This window comes from Dipodomys spectabilis, unplaced genomic scaffold (genome assembly GCF_019054845.1).
Source record: "Dipodomys spectabilis isolate Male_0828 unplaced genomic scaffold, ASM1905484v1 ptg000130l, whole genome shotgun sequence".
NCBI classification, from domain to species: Eukaryota; Metazoa; Chordata; class Mammalia; order Rodentia; family Heteromyidae; genus Dipodomys; species Dipodomys spectabilis.
In genome coordinates this window covers 1,094,547-1,114,723 of record NW_024870807.1, presented here as the reverse complement: position 1 = coordinate 1,114,723, position 20,177 = coordinate 1,094,547, and positions in this window count along the sequence as shown.

Sequence of the window (20,177 nt, the reverse complement as noted above, 5' to 3'; positions counted from 1 at the left end):
GAGCCACAACACCACTTCCGGCTCTTTTTTTGGTTTATGTAGTGCTGAAGAATCGAATCCAGGGCCTCATGCATGCAAAGCAAGCACTCTACCACTGAGCCACTTTCCCAGCCCTTGTGTGTGTATTTTTAATAAACTGTAATGGTTTCCTCCACATGCAAGGCTCAGTCCATGTGCTTCTCTGGGACTCCAGAATTTCCCTCTCTTCATAGGGAACTGGCACCAGGAGGCTAACTGGATCTATGTGACAATGACTAGGACTGAAACCTCCGCCTCCTCCTTTTCCCTCTCCCTGTCCCGGGATCATTCAGATATCCGGTGTGGTTCCTTCAAAGGTGGCACTAAAAATAATCTCCTCACCTTGCCACACTGCTCAGTTTGATGACCCTAACCTGAGAAGCCTATATTGGCTGCCCCTGTCTATTGTTTCCCACTTGTCTCTGATCTGACTTTGTGCGTTCCCTTGTTCTGTTCCTGACTCCTCCCGTTGCCATTTCTGAGATGAAGACTAAGCAGGCTGAGCTGTTCTGGGAGTGTCCTAGAGGAGGCCTGGGTGGGCCTGCGTGCCCTCACTCCCAGGCCTGGCACCCTCTCCACTCCTGCCAGTTCTATATAGGAAGTAGAATGAGGCTGAGCTGGATGTTCAGCAATAATGAGGAGACATGCAACAGATGTCCACCATGCCTCAAAAGCGGAAGAAAACTCTCTCCTTTGGTGATTCGTTTCCAAACATTTGACTCAGTCATAAAATTCTAACTTCAAATGAGCTCTCTGGCGAGGGTCCAGAACGGCTGTGTGGGAGCAGATACGGGAGCCAGGCCTTTGCCACCTGACCTTGACTTCATCCTGTGGACCATCTGCTGTGTTTTCTCACAGAAATCTAGAAAGCACTGCACTACATCTCACTAGGTTTGTGATGGCCCAGAGAAGGGTACTGATTTGCAGAAAACAGCACAGCATTCTGTAAATGATATCTCAAAACACACCTCCTGTGGCCATAGGGGAAAATATACAGACCCATCCCAAATGCCATGGATCTTCTCTGGGCCTGATCAGAGGATGGCCTGGCCCTAACCCTGAGATCTTGCCCAATGGGTATCTCATATATTTTTCTCTGTCTTTCCCCCTCCCTTTAAAGACACAGGTCCCTAAGCCAGCCATTTTAAATAGCCAGGGGAAACATAACCCACTGGCTGATCAGACATTGTGGTCTCTCCCTCCTCTACCCCCACCCTGCCCCCACCACATTCTCCTCTGTGGCCGTCATCTGCCTTTAAAGCCCATTTTCACTATTTATTGATTTTAGTTTTCCACTGGTCCATGAATGACAACTTGAATTAAGACGACGCAGGTTGAGAAGACACCAGGCAGTCTAAATGGATGTCCAGTGCTTCGAGGCCAAGGGTCTCCTGACCTACACTGACTGTCTTCTCAGGCCTTCTGAGGAGCCAGGAGCCAGCACCCTGCCTGGCTCCTGACACCAGGCTGCTTGCTCTGAAAAGGGAGGCAAATGGGATGTGGTCACCCCCACTGAGCAGCCAGCCCCAGGCTTCTTTACTGACCTGGGATGGTCTGTTTAAATATACTCCATACGTCTGCTTCCCCTGGGCAGGAAGACAGGGGCTAATTGCTCCAGGTTCTTCAGACTCATCCTTGGAGAGAGACAAACCCACCAAGTCACACTGTAAGTCATTCAACATTCTACCACAGCTCCTTGCTGAGGAAAGAATACTTGGACAGAAGATGATCTTCATTGACACCTTAAGAGCTGCACAGAGCCAGGTGTAGAAGCTCCTGCCTGTCACCCTAGTAACTAGGGAGGTGATTGAGAAGATAGTGGTGTGAAGTCAGCCTGGATAAAACAATAACCATCAACAAGCCAGGCATGGTGGCATGCACCTATCAGGGAAGCATACGTAAGATTGTGGTCCAAGTCAGCCTGGACGTAAATGTGAGCCTGTTCCAAAAATAATTAGAGCAAGAAGTGGTAGAGTGTCTGTGAGTCTCTGAGTTCAAACCTCAAGGCCATTAGAAGAAGGAGAAGGAGGAGGACACAAAGATGAAGATGAAGATGAAGGAGGAGGAGGAGGAAGAGAAGAAGGGGAGGAAGACACAAAGACAAAGATGAAAAAGGAGGAGGAGGAGGTGAAAAAGAGGAAAAGGAAGAGGAGGAGGAGGGAGAGAAGGAAGCAGGGAGGAAGAGGAGAGGGAGGGTGCAGTGACTGGTAGGGGTGGAATCGGCAGAGGGCTCCGCCATCACCCTCCGCTGCAGATAAGGAAGGGTCATCTTGTTAGCCTAGCAGGAATGCCTCCAAAGCCAGGCTAGCTGTATGTTTTTGCAAGGGTGTTAAAGAGGGCAATTAAAGAGTACCACAGGGTGAGACCTCCCACACGCCTCCCGAGCCTGCTGGAGGCCCAGCCTTCCCCACCCTCTCAGCTGGTGCAGAACTGTGGCCAGTAACAAAAGGTGTTAATGGCCTGGTGAGGAGGCCATGCTGATAGATGACCCATTATGCTGATAGCTGTGCTGCAAATGGCAACTAGGTTTGATCAATTAGATTTTAATGTAAAGTGGGGCCTGGGAGGGGAAAAACAGCACCGGGGAGAGGGAAGACCCTTTGTTGCTAATGTGACTGAAAAAAGCACTTAATTGAGGTCATAATAATATTAGTAGTTCTCATCATCAATAATTCAACCTTATTTATTACTACCCGATAAAGTCCCGTCAGGTGGGGAACGCAGGGGCTTTTGTTAGAGACAGGATTCTCTCTCTCTCTCTCTCTCTCTCTCTCTCTCTCTCTCTCTCTCTCTCTCTCTCTCTCTCTCTCTCCTACCCCCCATTCCTCCCTCCTCCCTCCCTCCTCCCTCCCTCCTCCTCCCTTTCCTGGTCCTAAATATCAAGTTATCTTTAATTGTCAAAATATTTTCTAGGCACACTTTATGTACAGAAGTAGAGGATGTTGAACTTCTTAATTAATTTGCGAGAACACATCATTTAACCCTGTCCCCTCCTACTCCTTTTTTTAAGCAGGTTTTTTTTTTTCTAAAATACTAATTTTGTTAAGAAATCTGTCAAAAAGCTAAACAACTCCTAGCCCTGCATGATTTAGTGCCCAACAAATGACATACATTCTGCCTTTTTGCTCACTTTTAGTCACCTGTGGTTTATCATCTTTTAAAGCTAAAGAAAGATGGTGACGCTTGTGTTCTAAACGCATGTATAATTGTACTATTAAAGACACTAGCTCCCGTGTTAAAATTTAAAATGTATTAGTCTCATAAAACCACCTCATTAGTCCTGGTGTCTTAAAGGACACACTTGTCCATAATGAGAGGAAGGCAGGAAATGGCAGGGAGGGGGAGGACACCGAGGGGACAGAGGGGACATTTGAGCTGGCTGCCATTTCATTTTCAGAAGAGGGAGGGGAGGGAAAACACTTAATAAAGATAATTGGGCTGGTAGTGCCTTTTCCCATCTGGAATGGAAACACAGACAGACCCCAGGGCAGACCATCGGTCATTAACCTGGAAAACAACCTATTTGGAAAGGATCCGTTTGTTTTCTAAATGATGCTTTATTTTAGACCAGCTTCACCATCGTCAAAAGAAAAGTTCCTCAGATCCTAGCCAGAATTGGGGTTGTAATATTGATCAAGCTTCTGTTCGTAATAGCTGCCTGACTTTGCTTCTGCTCAGCGGCTACACAATGGCTTTTGAAGTTTTTGCTTATTTTTTCACCTCCCTTGGTTTTCTTCACTTTTTTTTTTTTTTTTTTAAGTCTAAATAGAATTTCGACTGCCCCTCCAGTGCTCTGTGGCTATTAGGTTAGGAAGGCTCCAGGGGTCAGGAGAGGAGGCCCAGGTGGAGGAGGGCTGGGGAACACAGAGGTCACAGCCCAGCTCAGTGAGAAAAGAATTGTAGCACGGGGGGGGGGGGGGCGGGGCGGGAGGCATGGGGGCACCTCAGGCACCCCAAGAACAAGGACTTGGAAGAATGGACGCGCGCACCCTCCAGCTGACTTGAGCCACTGTGCAAATCTCTACATCCCACCCCCAACACAGGGCATGTGTGGAACTCATTCATCACCTTCATTTGGAGCAGGGCAGATTAGGTGGTGAGAATCCTAGCACCTCATTCCACTGCCCTTCTGGTGAGGAGGATGAGGAGTGATTACAGCAATTAGAATCCAGGGCTCCATGGCAAAGCCCTCTGAGCCGAGTATTTCCAAGAAGGCTGCTTAGCTCTGCTTAGGAGGGCGTGTGAAAGCGTGAGCTTCAGGGATGAAGGGAACAGGAGGAGGAAGCCACAGGCAACCAGCCTTCCAAGGCAAACAGGAACCCACGCGCTACCCAACCTGATCTGACCCAGTGGCTCTGCAGGGGACCATTTTGCCTCCCAGAGAACATTTGCAATTGTCACCGCTGGCGGAGGGGGGTGCAGTGGTGAGATGGTTTTGCAGTGGTGAGGTATTGCTAGCCTCTGGTGGGTAGAGACCAGGGATGATGTGAAAACTTCCCCAGGGACAGACAGTCCTGCCCCTCCCCCTCCTGCCCTCATTTCACCCACGGCGGAAAGCCACCCAGACCCAAATGGCATGGAGCCCAGGGGGAGTCCCCTCCCATCATGCTCACTGATTAAGGTGCTAACTCGGGTTCATTCTGTCCCCAGAATGGGGGCTCCATCCTTCCTTCCTCTTCCCTTCCCCCTCTTCCTCTTCTGTCCCCCCTCATTGTAAATATAGCCCAGAAAAGCAGCTTTCCTGTGGGATTCTCAAGACCCAAGACCCAAGCTGGCATCTCCCTCCTTCTCATTAGGGGCTACTCAGCCTCAGCCTGTCCGTGCTCTGGGTATTCCTACCAGGACTTGGACACACCCTGACAGAATCCTGGGTAGGGTTCTAGGCCCAAGCTTAGCCACAATTTCCAACTCTGTAAAATGAACAGAATTGTGCTGCTTCCGAGAATTGGGAAAAGGAAACAAGAAAAGATTTCAACCTAGTAATGGGAATATATTAAGTGCTCAAAAAGGAACCAAAGAAGGAGATGGGGAGTGGGGGAAAGAGGGAGAGAGAAAGAAAACTTCCAACTTGTGTCCAACACTAGAGTAGATAAAGAAGCAAAGATTACAGCCACTCCAAACCCCAATGGCGGTGGGGGGTGAGACCTGTCCATCACTCACCATGAGATGGCCAGTTTGTAATGATGAGAAAGGAGGAAATACACAAAGTCCTTTAGAATTATCACCACACCATCTGCAAAGGTTAGGTAACTAAGCAAAGCCCATTCCCCTCATTTTTCCACCTGGATTCTAGAAGGAAGTGGGGTGGGCTTGCCAAATTTCTCTCTGTGTTCCTCCACTTCCTCCTGACAGCCTTGGACTGGGCTGATTATTCCCTCAAAGCCCTTATCACTTTCAATGTGAATTTCAAATCACACTGATCCAGCCCTTCTTAGCTAAAGTGAGCTTTATCAACCACAAGAGATGTGGGATTTGAGAGAGATCTGAGTAAATTCACATTGTTTGGATAAACTCATTCAGGGAGCTCAACAAATCAAAGCTGAAATGGATATGTATTCCAAAGAGACTGAGAATTGCTAGGGGGGGGAAAAAAAAGAAGAAAAAAAGAGAGGAAAAAAGTTACCATTAACATTTTTATTTCTTTAAAAGAAAAATCTAAACATACCACATCTCTTTTTAATGAGTGTGTTCTCAACCTCTTTTTGAGCCGCCGCTGGGGCTCTTTAGGACACCCAGGTGAAGTGACAGAAGTTTCCAGGGTGCTGACAAGGGAATCTAGTTGTTGAGGAAAGTCACATGACCCAGTGCCCCCTCCTCCCGGCTTTGGACAAGACTGCGATCAAATATGGTAATGGGTAAATTTATGCATTATCCCATAATTTAGGGAACTGTGTGTATCATGTATATTTAAAACTATTTCTCTGTAGTTTTAATTATCTCAGTCTGCAGGGGAAAGAAGGAAAAAAGCAGGCAGCTCCCTTGCCGGGGACCAAAATGAAAGCTATGCCTGCTGACAGCTAAGTCGGGCTGCCCTCGCTGGTTGAGATTTCCTATAAAATTTGCATTGGAAAGGCAGCTTTAAGTATACTTAAAATAAGAAAAGGGGGGCATTTGCATCTAATTTGCTACACTTGCAGTATTAGAGTTTTATCTGAATAAAGACACGTCAACTGGATTTATATAGTTAAGCTGATAGCTGGGGAAAGTCAACACAGAAAACCTCAGCTAAATTCAACAAAGTTGGGAAGAAAGCTAATAACACAAGTTGTCTCCCCCACCCCCGCCCCACTCCATTCACTGATGACTTTAAAACTGCAGCAAATCGTCTGCTTTTTTTACACAGCTCCTGTCATTACAAGGCATATATTTAGGGAAGGACCTCTTTCTCTTCCCTTGGCCCCCAGCACATCCAAGCATGCCCATAAAATAGAGTGGTGTTCTCATTGGCTTTGGAAATGGGTAGATGGTGGTTCAAATCCTGCCTAGGCTGCCTACTGGCCTGTGACCTCTATCTAACCAGTCCCTCTTGAGTCTCAGTTTCCTCATCTGCAAAATGGGGGAGGGGGTGTCATGGGATATGTTTCCCAAGATAGTTGTGTAGGCTGTGGACTGCTCAATGGCAACCAGGCAAGACACAGGAGCAGAGACCCAGTCAGTACCCACAGCTTGGCCAGCCGAGGATATAAGTCACCTCCCTGGAGGGGTTACCTCCTGATAGGCAACACCTTACTGCCTTGACCCAGAGGTGTGTGCAACTAGCAGGTTAATTGGGCCATCTAGGGAGCCATGAGCATCTGTGACAATGACATTGACAGTAAGACAGTGATGAATGCCACGCCAGAGATGCTTACTTCCCGTTCTAGGAAGAGCCTAGGCGTTCCCCCATCATCATGGCCTGTCCTCCCTCCTACCACCCCCCACCCCCACCCCCAGCAGCCAGTGTCAGCTGTGATGCAGTCCCAGGAGATTCCCTTGGGTGCACAGAAGGTCTCTTCGGCCCCAGCATGGGGAGGCAGGATGGGTGATGTCTTTTCCATCTGCCAGGTCCTTCCCTCAAACCTGCTCAGCAGCTGGAGGACAGTAAATCCCTGACTTTCAGCACAGCTGGGAACAGTTCCTGCCCTGCCAGCTTGGAGACTCCTTGGGGGCTACCTTTGCCTTCTCCTCTCCCAGCTTAAAAGAAAATCACTCAAGAAGAGGGCCAACACCCAGGCCTCACTGTCCCCTCCTTTCCCCCAGAAGCCCACCCTGCCCAGAAAGCCCAGCCCCTTTGAGAGTCCCCACTAAGAAACCCCATGCTCAGTGATGATGGCTTGTGGTTCCATCCCCAGACCCCATGCCCTTCCTTTCTTTCCTGAGTCATCCTGGCTTTCAATCAGGCCTCACACTCACCACCAGGGTGTGCCGGACCTGTGGCTTGCATACTTGCTTGGGGCTTCCTTTCCTCATCTGTGAGATGGGAGCAGTGAGACTTCCAGGGGTTAAGGATGCTGGGGACTGCAGAGCACTTAGCACAGGGTGAGAGGATGATAAATAGCAGCCCCTGTGACATGTCACAGAGAAAAGGACTCAGGCATGATGTGCAAATCTCAGTGCAGAAGAGCTCCTGCTGGCCAGCCTAGCCTTGACCAAAGTCCGCAGAGCCAGGCCCATCTCTACCCATTTCCATGGCAGGACATAGAACTCACTCTCCTCTCACATGCCTGTGTTGGCAGAAAGCAAAAGCCTGTCCTCGAAAGCCACCCAAAGCCACTGCACATCGGCTGCAGGTTCTGATGTCTCCGTGGAAACCACTTCTTAAAACACGTTGACATTTCACAGAGCAAAATACACAAACCAAGAATGCTGAGCTGCTGGGTACCCCTGTGGTTCATGCCCACAAATAATCCTCTCTACATGGGAGGCTATCATGGGGAGGATGGCTATTCTAGGCCAGCCAAGACATAAAAGTTCATAAGATTCCATTTCAAAGGAAGAAGCAGTGTGTGATGGCTCCTGCCTGGCCCTGTAGCTATAGTGGGAAGCATAAACCAAGAGGATCACTGTGCAGGGGCACATGCAGGCAGGAAGTAAGACCTTACCTATAAAAGAACCAGCATAAAAAAAAGAAGAAGAAGAAGGCTGGGCACTGGTAGCTCTCGCCTGTTATCCTAGCTACTCAAGAGGCTGAGATCTGAGGATCACAGTTCAAAGCCAGCCCAAGCAGGAAAGTCCCTGAGACTCTTATCTCCAATCAACCACCAGAAAACTGGAAGTGGTGCTGTGGCTCAAGTGGTAGAGCGCTAGCCTTGAGCTGAAGAACTGAGGGACAGTGCCCAGGCCCAGAGTTCAAGCCCCACAACTGCACAAGAGGAAGAAGAAGAAGGAGGAGGAGGAGGAGGAGAGGAGGAAGAGGAGGAGGAAGAGGAGGAGGAGGAGGAGGAAGAAGAAGAGGAGGAGGAGGAAGAAGAGGAAGAAGAAGAGGAGGAGGAGGAGGAGAGGAGGAGGAGGAGAAGGAGAAGGAGAAGGAGAAGGAGAAGGAGAAGGAGAAGGAGAAGGAGAAGGAGAAGAAGAAGAAGAAGAAGAAGAAGAAGAAGAAGAAGAAGAAGAAGAAGAAGAAGAAGAAGAAGAAGAAGAAGAAGAAGAAGAAGAAGAAGGAAGAGGAGAAGAAGAAGGAGGAGAAGAAGGAGGAGAAGAAGGAGGAGGAGAAGGAGGAAGAAGAGGAAGAAGAAGAGGAGGAGGAGGAGGAGAGGAGGAGGAGGAGGAGGAGAGGAGGAGGAGGAGGAGGAAGAGGAGGAGGAGGAGGAAGAAGAAGAAGAAGAGGAGGAGGAGGAAGAAGAAGAAGAAGAAGAGGAGGAGGAGGAAGAAGAGGAAGAAGAAGAGGAGGAGGAGGAGGAGAGGAGGAAGAGGAGAAGGAGAAGGAGAAGGAGAAGGAGAAAGAGAAGGAGAAGGAGAAGGAGAAGGAGAAGGAGAAGGAGAAGGAGGAGAAGAAGAAGAAGGAGAAGAAGAAGGAGGAGGAGAAGGAGGAGGAGAAGGAGGAGGAGAAGGAGGAGGAGAAGGAGGAGGAGAAGGAAGAGAAGAAGGAGGAGAAGAAGGAGGAGAAGGAGGAGAAGAAGAAATGAACACAGTATCACCCAGCTGGAAGCTTCATCACACACAGATATCACCAGATGAAAGCTGCTCGTAAGGGTGGACAGTGAGATGGCAACTGCACATCCAGAACCCTGGGAGCCCAGGGTCCTCCCACACCCACGCCACAGCATCCCATCTCAAAGCAGAGCCTGGAGCACCCCCAGAAGATGTGGGAAGGAAGCACATCAAGAAGGCAGAGAAGGTACTGAGGGGACAGGAGGTAGGAAGCGCGCTTGGCAGCGCCTCATCCCCTCCAGCCCCACCCCCGAACATGCAGATTTGAGGCAAGAATCTCAGTGCATAAGTCCGTTTGGAAGGGGGTTCCAGGAAGCACAGAGAGGGGGCGCAGAAGTAGGAGAAAGGTGGCGAGCCTCCCCAAGAGAGCCTTCGTGAGCAGTGGCTCAGTCCCGCTGGCAGCCCTTTGAAAGGCTACTGCAAGCACTCACAAGGGCTCACAATGCTCACACCAGCCTGGTGACCAGGGCATGCATAGAAGAGATGAAGGTGTCCATGCTACATCCACCCATGCTTGGTGCTCAGGAGGCTGATCACAGACCTGGAAAAGATAAAGAGAGCTGCACACTGGAGATGCAGGCCCAGACTAGGTTGGAGGATGGAGCCGGGGGAGAAAAGGTGCCAATAATGACAAGAAGGGAAGCAGGACCTGGAAATGCCAGCAACCCTGGAAGCCTGACTGTGGCACTAACTCAGAGACCTTCCCTTTGTAATAGCCTAATGGCTTAAAATGCTTCACCTACGAAGACCCAGGATGGTTCTAAAATCTGCCTTGGCACATTTCTATCTTCTGAAAATGCTTGATTCAGCTACTTGCCACTTTCTCTGCTGCCATCTCTACTTCCCAAGGAAGCCAACAGCACTGTCTAATTCTCTATCCAGTGTGAGTGGCAGAACCGCGGGTGGGCTCTTGCTTTGTGCTGTGGGCATCACCCCTGGCAACAGACCAGACTCTCTCCATAATGTGATTGCTGGGCTGGCTCAGAGACCTGGAGCGAAACATAAAGCTATCCGGTGCTCTGATTGCAGCAAGTTTTACAGGTAACAGAGCTGGGCTCTGTAGGTGCACAGATCTGAATTCAAATTTCTGCCTCTGTGATATACCAGCAAAGCCTCAGTTTCCTTACTTGGAAAATGGGTTAGTGATCTTGGAAGTTTGTTTCCAGGGTGGAGGGACATGCTGCATAAAACAAGCTTGTTCACTTGGTGCAGAGTTAGAGCAAAATAAATGCTATATAAAATAGGCATACACAAACAGATTGGATAAAATACTTTAAGGTGTTGTTTTTTCCCCCCCAACACATGGGTGAGCTGGCAGGAAAAGCAAGTGGAATTCTTGGAGCACAGAAATGATAAGGGTGTGTGAAAGAACAGAGTAAAGAGCAATGAACTGGTTGGCTCAGGGAGCAGCTGCTAACATCTGGTGGGCTAGAGACCTTGCTTTAAAGGGTCTCTGATGTTTCATTGGAGAAGACAAGTTCAGAACAGAAGCAACATGGCTATTTACAGTACAGCACCCTACATAAAGCCGAAAAGATGGCCCCTCCATGAGTGAATTGTGATTTTGTATGTGTGTGTGTCAGTACTGGAGCTTGAACTCTCAGGATCTTCCTTGCACTCTCACTTGGCTTTTTTGTTCAAGGAAGGTGCTCTATCACTTGAGTCACAGCCTTTGGCTATTTAATTGGAGATAAGAGTCTCACGGACTTTTCTGCCCAAGCTAGCTTTGAACGATCCTTAGATCTCAGTCTCCTGAGTAGTTAGGATTACAGGTATGAGCCACCAGTGCCCAGTGAATTAGGAGTTTTTTATTCCATATCTCAAAAAGCTATTCCTTGAAAACAAAAACAGCAAAAGGCCAACACCCCACAGAGCAGAGCTTATGGGATTTTTGCCCTTGGTATGTGGTTCTACTCACAAATTGACTTGAATTTGGATTTAGAATCCACTAAGACATATAAGGCATAAAAGCCCCAAGCCAATTATCTAGTGGACAGTAGTTTCACACTGAGAATGATTCAGGAAGCCAGCAGAAGCAGGTACAGATTTTCTCTCAAGTGATGCCCAGTAAACTAGACCTCAATCAGTCCCTACAACCAGTAGGCCAGAGGGCATGACTTCTTAAGCTGCAAATCACAAGGAAATAAGTCACTGTGAGAGAAAGACCACAGATTCTGCAGATATTTGGAGGAACAGAATCAGAATCCAGAACTAGGCATACCTAATATATTGTAAATACTAAATGAAAATTTCAGAAGTAGCTACCACACACGTCATTGATAAATCTCAAAAACATGCTATTGAGTAAATGAAGTCAGACACAAAAGAGGGCATTTGGCCATCCCTTAGAATCTGTGGGGCATAGGTTCCAGGATCCTGCCCCTGCCCTCCAGGATACCAAAATCCAAGAACGTTCAAGTCCTTTCTATAAAATGACATCACATGGCAGACAACCTATAGTGTCCTACATACTTGAAATCATCTCTGAGTTACTTATAGCATTTTATGCAATGGAACTACTATGAGATGGTTTCTATACTATAATGTTTAGGGGAAACTAGAAAAAAAAACTTATGTTTGGTCTAAGCAAGATATTTGTTAATGTTTTCAACCTATGATTCATTTAATCTGCAGATTCAGAAACTGGTGATGCCAAGGTTTGACTGTATTGTATTCTGTTGTATTGAATTGACTGTATTGTATTTTACTTATGCATAGTTGAAAACAGGCAAAACCATCTGTGGTGTTTGGAGGCAGAAGAGTGGCTCCCATGGAGAAGGTAGTAATGAAGGTGGTGATGGTAGCTCCCGAAGGGTGGGCTTCCCCAGGGAGCAGAGATGTTTGTTCCTGTTCTTGAATTCACCTCAGGAATATTCATAAGGATATAAGCCTGTGTTTCTGTGCTTCTCTTTTTGTGAGTTATACATCCATTCAAGAGAACACAGAAGACATAATTAAATTAGACATAGCTAACAGGAAATTAGTGCCCTGGATGACAACTCTGGAGGAATTCAATCTCAGCACACTGAGAATTAGAGATGCAAGAAATTAGAAAAGAAGTTAAAAAAACAGGGAAGGTAGAAGCAAAAAAAAAAAAAAAGTCTGACATCTATCTGAGTTCCAGAAAGAGATAATAAGAAATTAGAGAGAAGCACTGCTCAGCAGAAATGGGTGAGAAAGTTCTAGAAACAATGGAGGACACCAGTCTTGACATTCAGGATTCCCAATCAGAATAAACAGGTATCCACCCAGACAGATCTTAGTATAAGAAAACCAAAGACAAAGAGAAAGTCTTGAAGTCAACAAAATTTTATGTACGAAGGAGCAGAATTAGAAAAATAACTTGGCAATTCGACATCAATGCAGGAATAGCACATGGAGAACAGATAATAAACAGAATCTAATGCCCTGATGCTCACCACAGCACCCGTAGTAGCAGTAGGGTTGGAATGCCAGTTCTGCCACTGTCTTATTAGTGACCTGGGGTAGGTCAGTGGACCTCCAAAACACCTTAGCTTCTTGTCATTAGTAAAGACAAAATGAGGAAACGTTAAGTAAAATACTGGCACTAAATTCATGTTCAATTAACATTAATGACAAAAGCAGTATCCTTTTGGACCAGGTCAACAGGGAGTAATGAGGGTCGAATTTATCTTAAATTATTCCTAGAGACATCTACCTGAGGATTCACCTTTTAAAGTATAGTTGAGCTCTCTGATGGTAGAAAACAATACCTGGAAAATGCCAGCCCAGGGCAGACAAAGAAGGGTCAAGAAAGAAAATCGTTTCTACAGACTTGGTCCAAGGCTATGTCCATTCCTGGGGACCAAGGGCCCTGAAAAGCCACCCCCAAATGCCATTTGATAAAGATAAATAGAATCGCTCTCCTTACAACTGCATTGTGTACCAAGGACACACAGTGGGAACTCACAGGGCCTCTGTGATCCTAGCAAGAAACAGAATAACTTGCCCTGAAACTTGAACACTTGCATCCAGTGGGCTACGGTTCAAATCCTGGTCTTCCACTCATCCTGCCATCTCTCTTCTAGGGCCTCACCCAGAACTTCCAAGTTCTTCATGTAAATCTTGGAATAAACAGTTCTCTTCTTTCAAATGTCAGCTCATGGGTATCCTCAGAGAGTCCCTGGCTTACAACTGCCTGATGTAGCCATTCCAATAAATCTTTGTTGAATGAACAAACTTAAGCTGAATGATCACATCTCTATTGTTATCTCAAATTATATAAATCACTGTAACATCGCTTCCATTTCTTCTCCCAACCCTTCCTTACCCTCACTGAAACATACTGACTTAGATAAAAAGCACTGAATGAATAAAGGAAGCCTTGATGAGCAGGGCCTCATGTCTCTCCTGCCTCCTGGCTGTCTTCATTCTAAGTCACTCTGGAATTAGAATAGCTCCTAGACCATTCCAAATTAGAGTAAATCTACACTGTAAGGGCAACCGCTTATCTCCACGGAGTCACGTATCACAAATCTACCAGGCCCTAGGTGTTAGTGCTCTGGGGATGAGGAAGACTCATCACTGTCTTCCTAATGGAGTCAGATGTGAAACAAGCTTTCACATCTGTAAGCTGAAAGCTTTGGTTATAAACAGAGGAGGCCCACTGTACAGGGACCCTGAGCGAACCTCACCTGGTGACCCTCATTCAGGGAGCTTCTTCCTGGTTTCTACCTGTGTGTTCCGGCTCTAGGCCTGGATTGAGTCTCCTACCCTCTCTGGAGGGGGGCAAAAAGGGGTCTGGAGAGAAGTGAGAGGAGGGTGGTGGCAATGCATTTCAATGAAGAGAGGGCAAGAGCAGCAGGGTAAGGCTGGCCACACAGCTGCCGTTAAGGCCAAGCCGAATCCCAGTGTCTGTGTGAGGTGGAATTATCTCATTCTTTTAGCCCGTGAGCCTCTGTGATCCACCAGTCAAGTATGTGATTGGATTTCGGCTCGACAAAACCTTAAATTACTCACCTATTGTGCCTGAGTTAAGCCCAGCTTCACAGCAGTGGAGAAGCCCTCTTCCTTCCTCGGCAGTGTTCGATCCAGCACTGGGTGTCATCCACTGGTTGATGAATGAGTAATAGGATTAGAGAGTCTCATCTCAGGCCACACTGCAATTGGCACGTTGATGAGGGACAATGGCTGGGTGACAGATAGGGGCTGCATAGCAGAGACAGACCTAGCCCTCCCCATGTGCCACCGACATAGAAGCGGTGACCCAGGGGACATGGCCAAGTCCCAAGACAAGAACCTGCTAGCAGTTGTTAAGGGTCTGTCAGGGTCAGTGCCATGCAGGGCCCCCACACAGAAGGAACCCAGCTCATTAAATGCTCCCTGGCAGGCAGAAGGAGCTATCGTCTAAGGTTTTCTTGCCTAGCCTCCATTCCCAACATCTGGGTAGGGAATTCACCCTTTCCCATGAGAAACTCGTGCATTCTCACTTGCAGAGGAGGTTCTGGCAAGGGTAAACGCCATAGCCAGCTCCCAGAAAGATCATATGACCAAGCCAGGCAATCAGAGCCATTGGCTTTCAGCAGAGCAGGTGGTGGAGTCACAGAGAACCTGGTGTTTTCAGCAAGTGCTGTGAGGAGGACAAGTTCTCACAGGGAAAGGAAAGCAAGGTGGATGGAGGGATGTGGACAGATCAGAGGGAAGATCCTTGTTACCACTCACGCCTACCTCTAAGATGGAAACCAAGTCCATCTCTTGGGTTTTTTAATAAGAAACAACAAATTCCCTTCTTGGCGCAAAATAGCTTAACATATGTTTTCTATAGTTTGTAAAAGGAAAAGAACTCACTTGACAGTCAGGTATACGGAGGTTAGGCCAAGGCTGCAGGGACAAGAGTAGGGACACAAGGACAGACATTTCTAGTCCAGACCTGTGTGTTCCTGCATATGATGTCCCTCTGGCTGCTGCCAGCCCGCCCCCATAGGGGCTCTCAGAGACATGGGTTCTGTGTGGAAAGGAAAACTCCAAGAGTTAACAACAGGCAAGGTACATTTTGGGGTTAGAAAGGTCATGGCACATTTCCCCTTTCTATTGAAAACCTCTGTCTGGCTGCAGATCACAGTCTTTCCCTCTCTGAGGCCAGGGAGGGCAGAGATCTGGAACAATGACAGTGACAAGAGTTTGGATAGAAATGAACCTGAGATCAAATTCTGACGCATACTAAGCCTGGTGGTATATTCCTGTAATCACAGCTATGTGGGAGGTATACGTGAGAGGCAAAAAAGGGGGGGAGAGAGGGCCTGGAGTATGGCACAAGTAGTAAGTAGAGTACCTGCCTGGCAAGCATACCCAGGCCTTGAATTCAAATACCAGTTCTGCTCTCAGAAATTTTGACTCACCCAATTATTCCATTTGTGTGTTCTCCCAGCTAGCATGGAAATGAGGATATTTCCCCCGTAAGACAATGATGAGGTGACTTTTATCTGTTGGGAACAGGAAACCCCATTTATCACAACTTAAATAACGGGGGGCTGTATTCCAGGTTTAGCTCAGTGGCTATGGACTTGGCACTCCCTTTATGGTTTCAGGGTACATCCGTCACCCTGAATACAGGACCTTCCACATAAAGGACTTTAATTCCATTTTGTAAAGGACATCTCTCTCTTTTTCTAAGAAAAGCACTCAGCACATTTCTCCTTGCAGCTCATTGGCCAGGATTGGATCACATGACCATATCTCTAGTTGCAAGGAATCCTGGGAGGGCCAGCCAATCATGCGTTATACTGTCTCTCTAAATAAGAAGAATTTGGAAGAAAATGACCTCCAGAGAGACAGCAGTTGCCAAATAATATAAAGCACTTGGAACATAAGTTGGAACAAATGAAATACTGCATAACCAGAAGCATTATTATGATTAGACTAAGTGTTCTGCCAGTCATACCGGAGGTGGCTTTTCCAGAATGTTCCCCCTCACCCTCACCCCTCAGGGTAGCACTTCAAGGAGAGACAGGACCCTGGGGATTCCAGCCTAGCATCTCCCCCACCCCTCATAGTCTTGGAAGAGCCAAACGGGGCACCCTGGAGGGTGTTCTACAGTTGAATGCCTGCTACCTCTCCTTTGCCAAAGATATCAACAATCATGGCCGGTTCTGTAGAGAAAGATCTAGAAACACAATCAAGAAGAGGCCTGAAACCTAATCTTCTCCCCCCACCCCCCACCCACAGCACTTGGTAAACCAAGCATAGCAGAATAGGTGGACGCTATCACCCTTGTAAAGCTGTGGTCCTCGAGAATTAAGTTTGAGTCACCATCCAGCCTGCTGCTCTACAGGACACACCCTTCCCACTGCTAGCCTCTTGCCTTTGGAGACAGGACAGAGGATCATCATGGCTTCCCAGACTGACATAAAGACCAAGAACACAGCCCCAAGGCAACTACAGCTTTTCTGGAACACAGAAGATGGTGGCCCATTTCTTCAGCTGTCTGAGTACACCATGTCCCCAGGGACTGGGACTCCCATTTATTAATTTAACCACTTATCCCCATGTGGTTTTGAGTGTCTACTGTGTCAGCTGGGTGAGAGGTGCTGGGGCCATAGGAAAGCTTTGCATAGACATATTCCTGATCCACCGGGGGATGTTACCCAGAGCTTTCTTCACATCCCACTTCCTGTCCTTTAGCCCTCTTATGGCATCATCCATTTGTCCTGCCTCCCTGCTGCACTGCAATAAAAAAGCAGACCATAATAAGTGTTGGTCAGGATGTTACACTGCTGATGAGGATTTGAAATAGCATCGCTGCTTTGAAAAGCTTAGAAGTTTCTAGAAAGGCTAAACCTAGAGTCATTGTATGACCTACAAATTCTGCTTCCAAGGATATACTTGAGAGAAGGGAATATCATAGTCATAAAGTCAAGTAGCAAAACTGTCTGTTACAGCCCAAAGATAGGAGCCAGTGTCTATCCAGTAGCCAACCCTTAGGAGTGGAGAAGAAAATGCCTCCAATGATCCCTGGGATGTGACTCACCCACCAAAAGCAATGAGTTACAGGTGAGCTGTACAAGGAGATAGACTTGGAACATATTATGGTAAATATAAGAAGACTACACATTGCGCATGATTCCACTTGCTTGAAATGTCCAACAAGGAGCATCCCCAGAAACAGAAAGGAGATTCCTGAGGGGACAGGGGACAGAGGGACTGCTCTTGGACAGGGATTTCTTTTAGTGATGGAATTATACAGTTTGTGTGGGTAGCAAGATTGTATAAATTGACTCAAAGCCATATTACTTGAAAGTAGTAGAGCAGTGTGTCTTTGAACCCTTGAAGCCCTGACTGCCATGAGGTAGTGCACATTTAGTTGGGCAAGCAGCAACTGACCATGGCTTCCTGCTGACCTGCTGGTGCCAGCCCTGACCAGAAACTCCTGGGCAGCCTGGAGCCACATGCAAACTAACGTACCACCAGCCCTCAGCATCCATCCTTGACAGCCAGGCCGGGCCGCTGGCAGCCAATGCCTCTCTCTGTACTTTCCTCTGCCCTGAGTTCACCGCTTGACAACGGAGCCAGGCTGGACACTGGGCATGTCCTTGAGAAGGACAGGGAGTGGAGGGTTCAGTAGCATCCTGTCACCAGCCACCTCTGCCTGACTGTGTGATCCCAAGAGAGAAAGAGGAAGAGCAGAGAACAGCCGGTGGAGGTGACTGGTCATGACCCTTGCTCCCATCACAGCCATCAAGGGGTTTACCATCAGCTCCTTGTCTTTTGCCTTTGAAAAATTATCCTACGGAACCACACTGCAGCTAAGGCAACCAGGTGGGATTTTTCTTCCATGCAGAAAACTAGAATAGACGTGCCAGAGAACCCTCAGCATGATCACTTTTCTAGGACGCCCCTTAATAGAACCCATTCCCTCTTCAGCCCTCAGGCTTATGAGAGGAATTCTCTGTAAAAACATGGTCCCAGCTACTCAGGAGGTATAGGTAGAAGATCAAAGCTCACAGCAACCTGGGAAAAAGCATGAGAACCTCTCTGGGAAAAAAGAAAAAAAGCAAAGGGGGCTGAGGGTGTGGTTCAAGTAATAGAATGTCTACCTGACAAGCAAAAGGCCTTGAGTTTAAATCCCAGTACTTCCTGGAGAGGTGGGGAGGAGGGCCACAGAGATCCGTAGAGGTCCCTAAGCCCCTCAGGGAACAGGATGGGGAATAAGAGAGATAGGAGGAGAGGAAGAGAAGGAATAGCAGAAGGAGAAAGGAGGAGGGAGGGAGGAGGAGGAGGACAAGGAGGAAAAAGGAGGAGGAGGGAAGAGAAGGAAAGGAAGAGGAAGAAGAAAAAGAAGGGGAGGAGGAGCTGAATGCCGGTGGCTCACGCCTGTAATCCTAGCTAACTCAGGAGGCTGAGATCTGAGGATCGCAGTTCAAAGCCAGCCCAGGCAGGGAAGTCTGCGAGACTCTTATCACCAATCAACCACCAGAAAACTGGAAGTGGTATTGTGGCTCAAGAGGTAGAGTGCTTACCTTGAGCTGAAGAACTCAGAGACAGCACCCATGTCAAAAAGTGTTTTTCAATAATGTTAAAATCCTTATTCTGTTTTCTTGATATTCTATAGTCAGCTGCCAGAGATGAAGCTGCCTGATACCTGAATATTTAGCTTAGTTTAAATAATTTTGAGCCTTTTTTTTTTGTCGGTCATGGGGCCTGAACTCAGCCTGGGCGCTGTCCCTCAGCTCTTCAGCTCAAGGCTAGCACTCCACCACTTGAGCCACAGCACCACTTCCAGCTTTTTTTTTTTTTTTTTTTTGCTTATGTAGTGCTGAGGAATCGAACCCAGAGCCTCATGCATGCGAAGCAAGCATTTTACCACTGAGCCACCTTCCCAGCCCCATTGAGTCATTCTTTATTCAGACATTTGTTAAGCACCTACCAACCCTGAGCCAGATACTAGACTACAAGTATGAGTCACACAACCCTGGTCCCATGGAGCTTCCCTTCCAGCAGGACAAACAAAAGGACCTAAAAACAACAACAACAACAAAACAGATATTCTGGGACCCAAGTGGAAGACCTGGAAAGATGTTGAGGGTTTTAGGAACCCACCCATCTGCTAGGAGACCTGACCTACACCCTGCGCTCTGTGCTCCATACACTAATATTGCGTGTTCCACGCTCAACATTCTGTGCTCTGGATCCTGGGTTCTAAGTTCCATGCTCCACACTCTGTGCTGTGTGTTCTAGGTTCTAGGTTCCCTGCTCTATGCTCTATTCCTTTCTTAAAAAAATAATTTTATCATTATAATTAGGTTATAGAATGGGGGGGAGCACTACCATTCATAAATCAGGTAATGAGTTCATTTCTCTTTTACCTTTACCTTCTTCCAGTTTCTCCCTCCCATCCCAGTCCATAAGTTACGTAGATCATTTTCCACATAGTGTGGAACATTGAATAGCATGAATGCATTTGTTTACCCCATACTCTGTTCTCGGTGTTGGTGCTTTAAGCCGTGTGATATGTTTCCACCTCTGTAGTCTATGTTCTAGATTCCATGTTCCATTCTCTTTGGTCTGTACCCTATGTTCTAGGTTTCATGCTCCATTCCCCTGCTCTGTACTCTAGGTTCTGTGCTCCATATGTTATTCTCTCTATTTCGAGTCCCACGCTCCATGCTCCGTGTTCTAAGTTCCTTGTGTTCAAGCTCCATGTTCCACACTCCATACTCTGCGCTGTAGGTTGTGTGCTCCGTGTTCTAAGTTCCATGCTCCTTGTGCTGCTCTCCATGTTTATTCAGTGCTCCTTTCTTGGTGTTCCATGTAGCATGTTCTGTGTTCCATGCTGTATGTTTCATTATCTGTCCTCTGAACTCCACATTCTAGGTTTTGTGTTCCATGCTCGGGGCTCTGGGCTCTGAGCTTTGTGTTCTAGGTTCCATGACCCGTGTTTCACGCTCTGTGCTGTGTTTCTGCTCTATGTTTCAGGCTCTATGCTTTATGCTCCCTGCTCTGGGTGGGTTCCATGCTCTTGGTCTAAGCTGGGTGCTCCATTTTCCATTGTCTGTACTCTAGGTTCTAGACTCCAT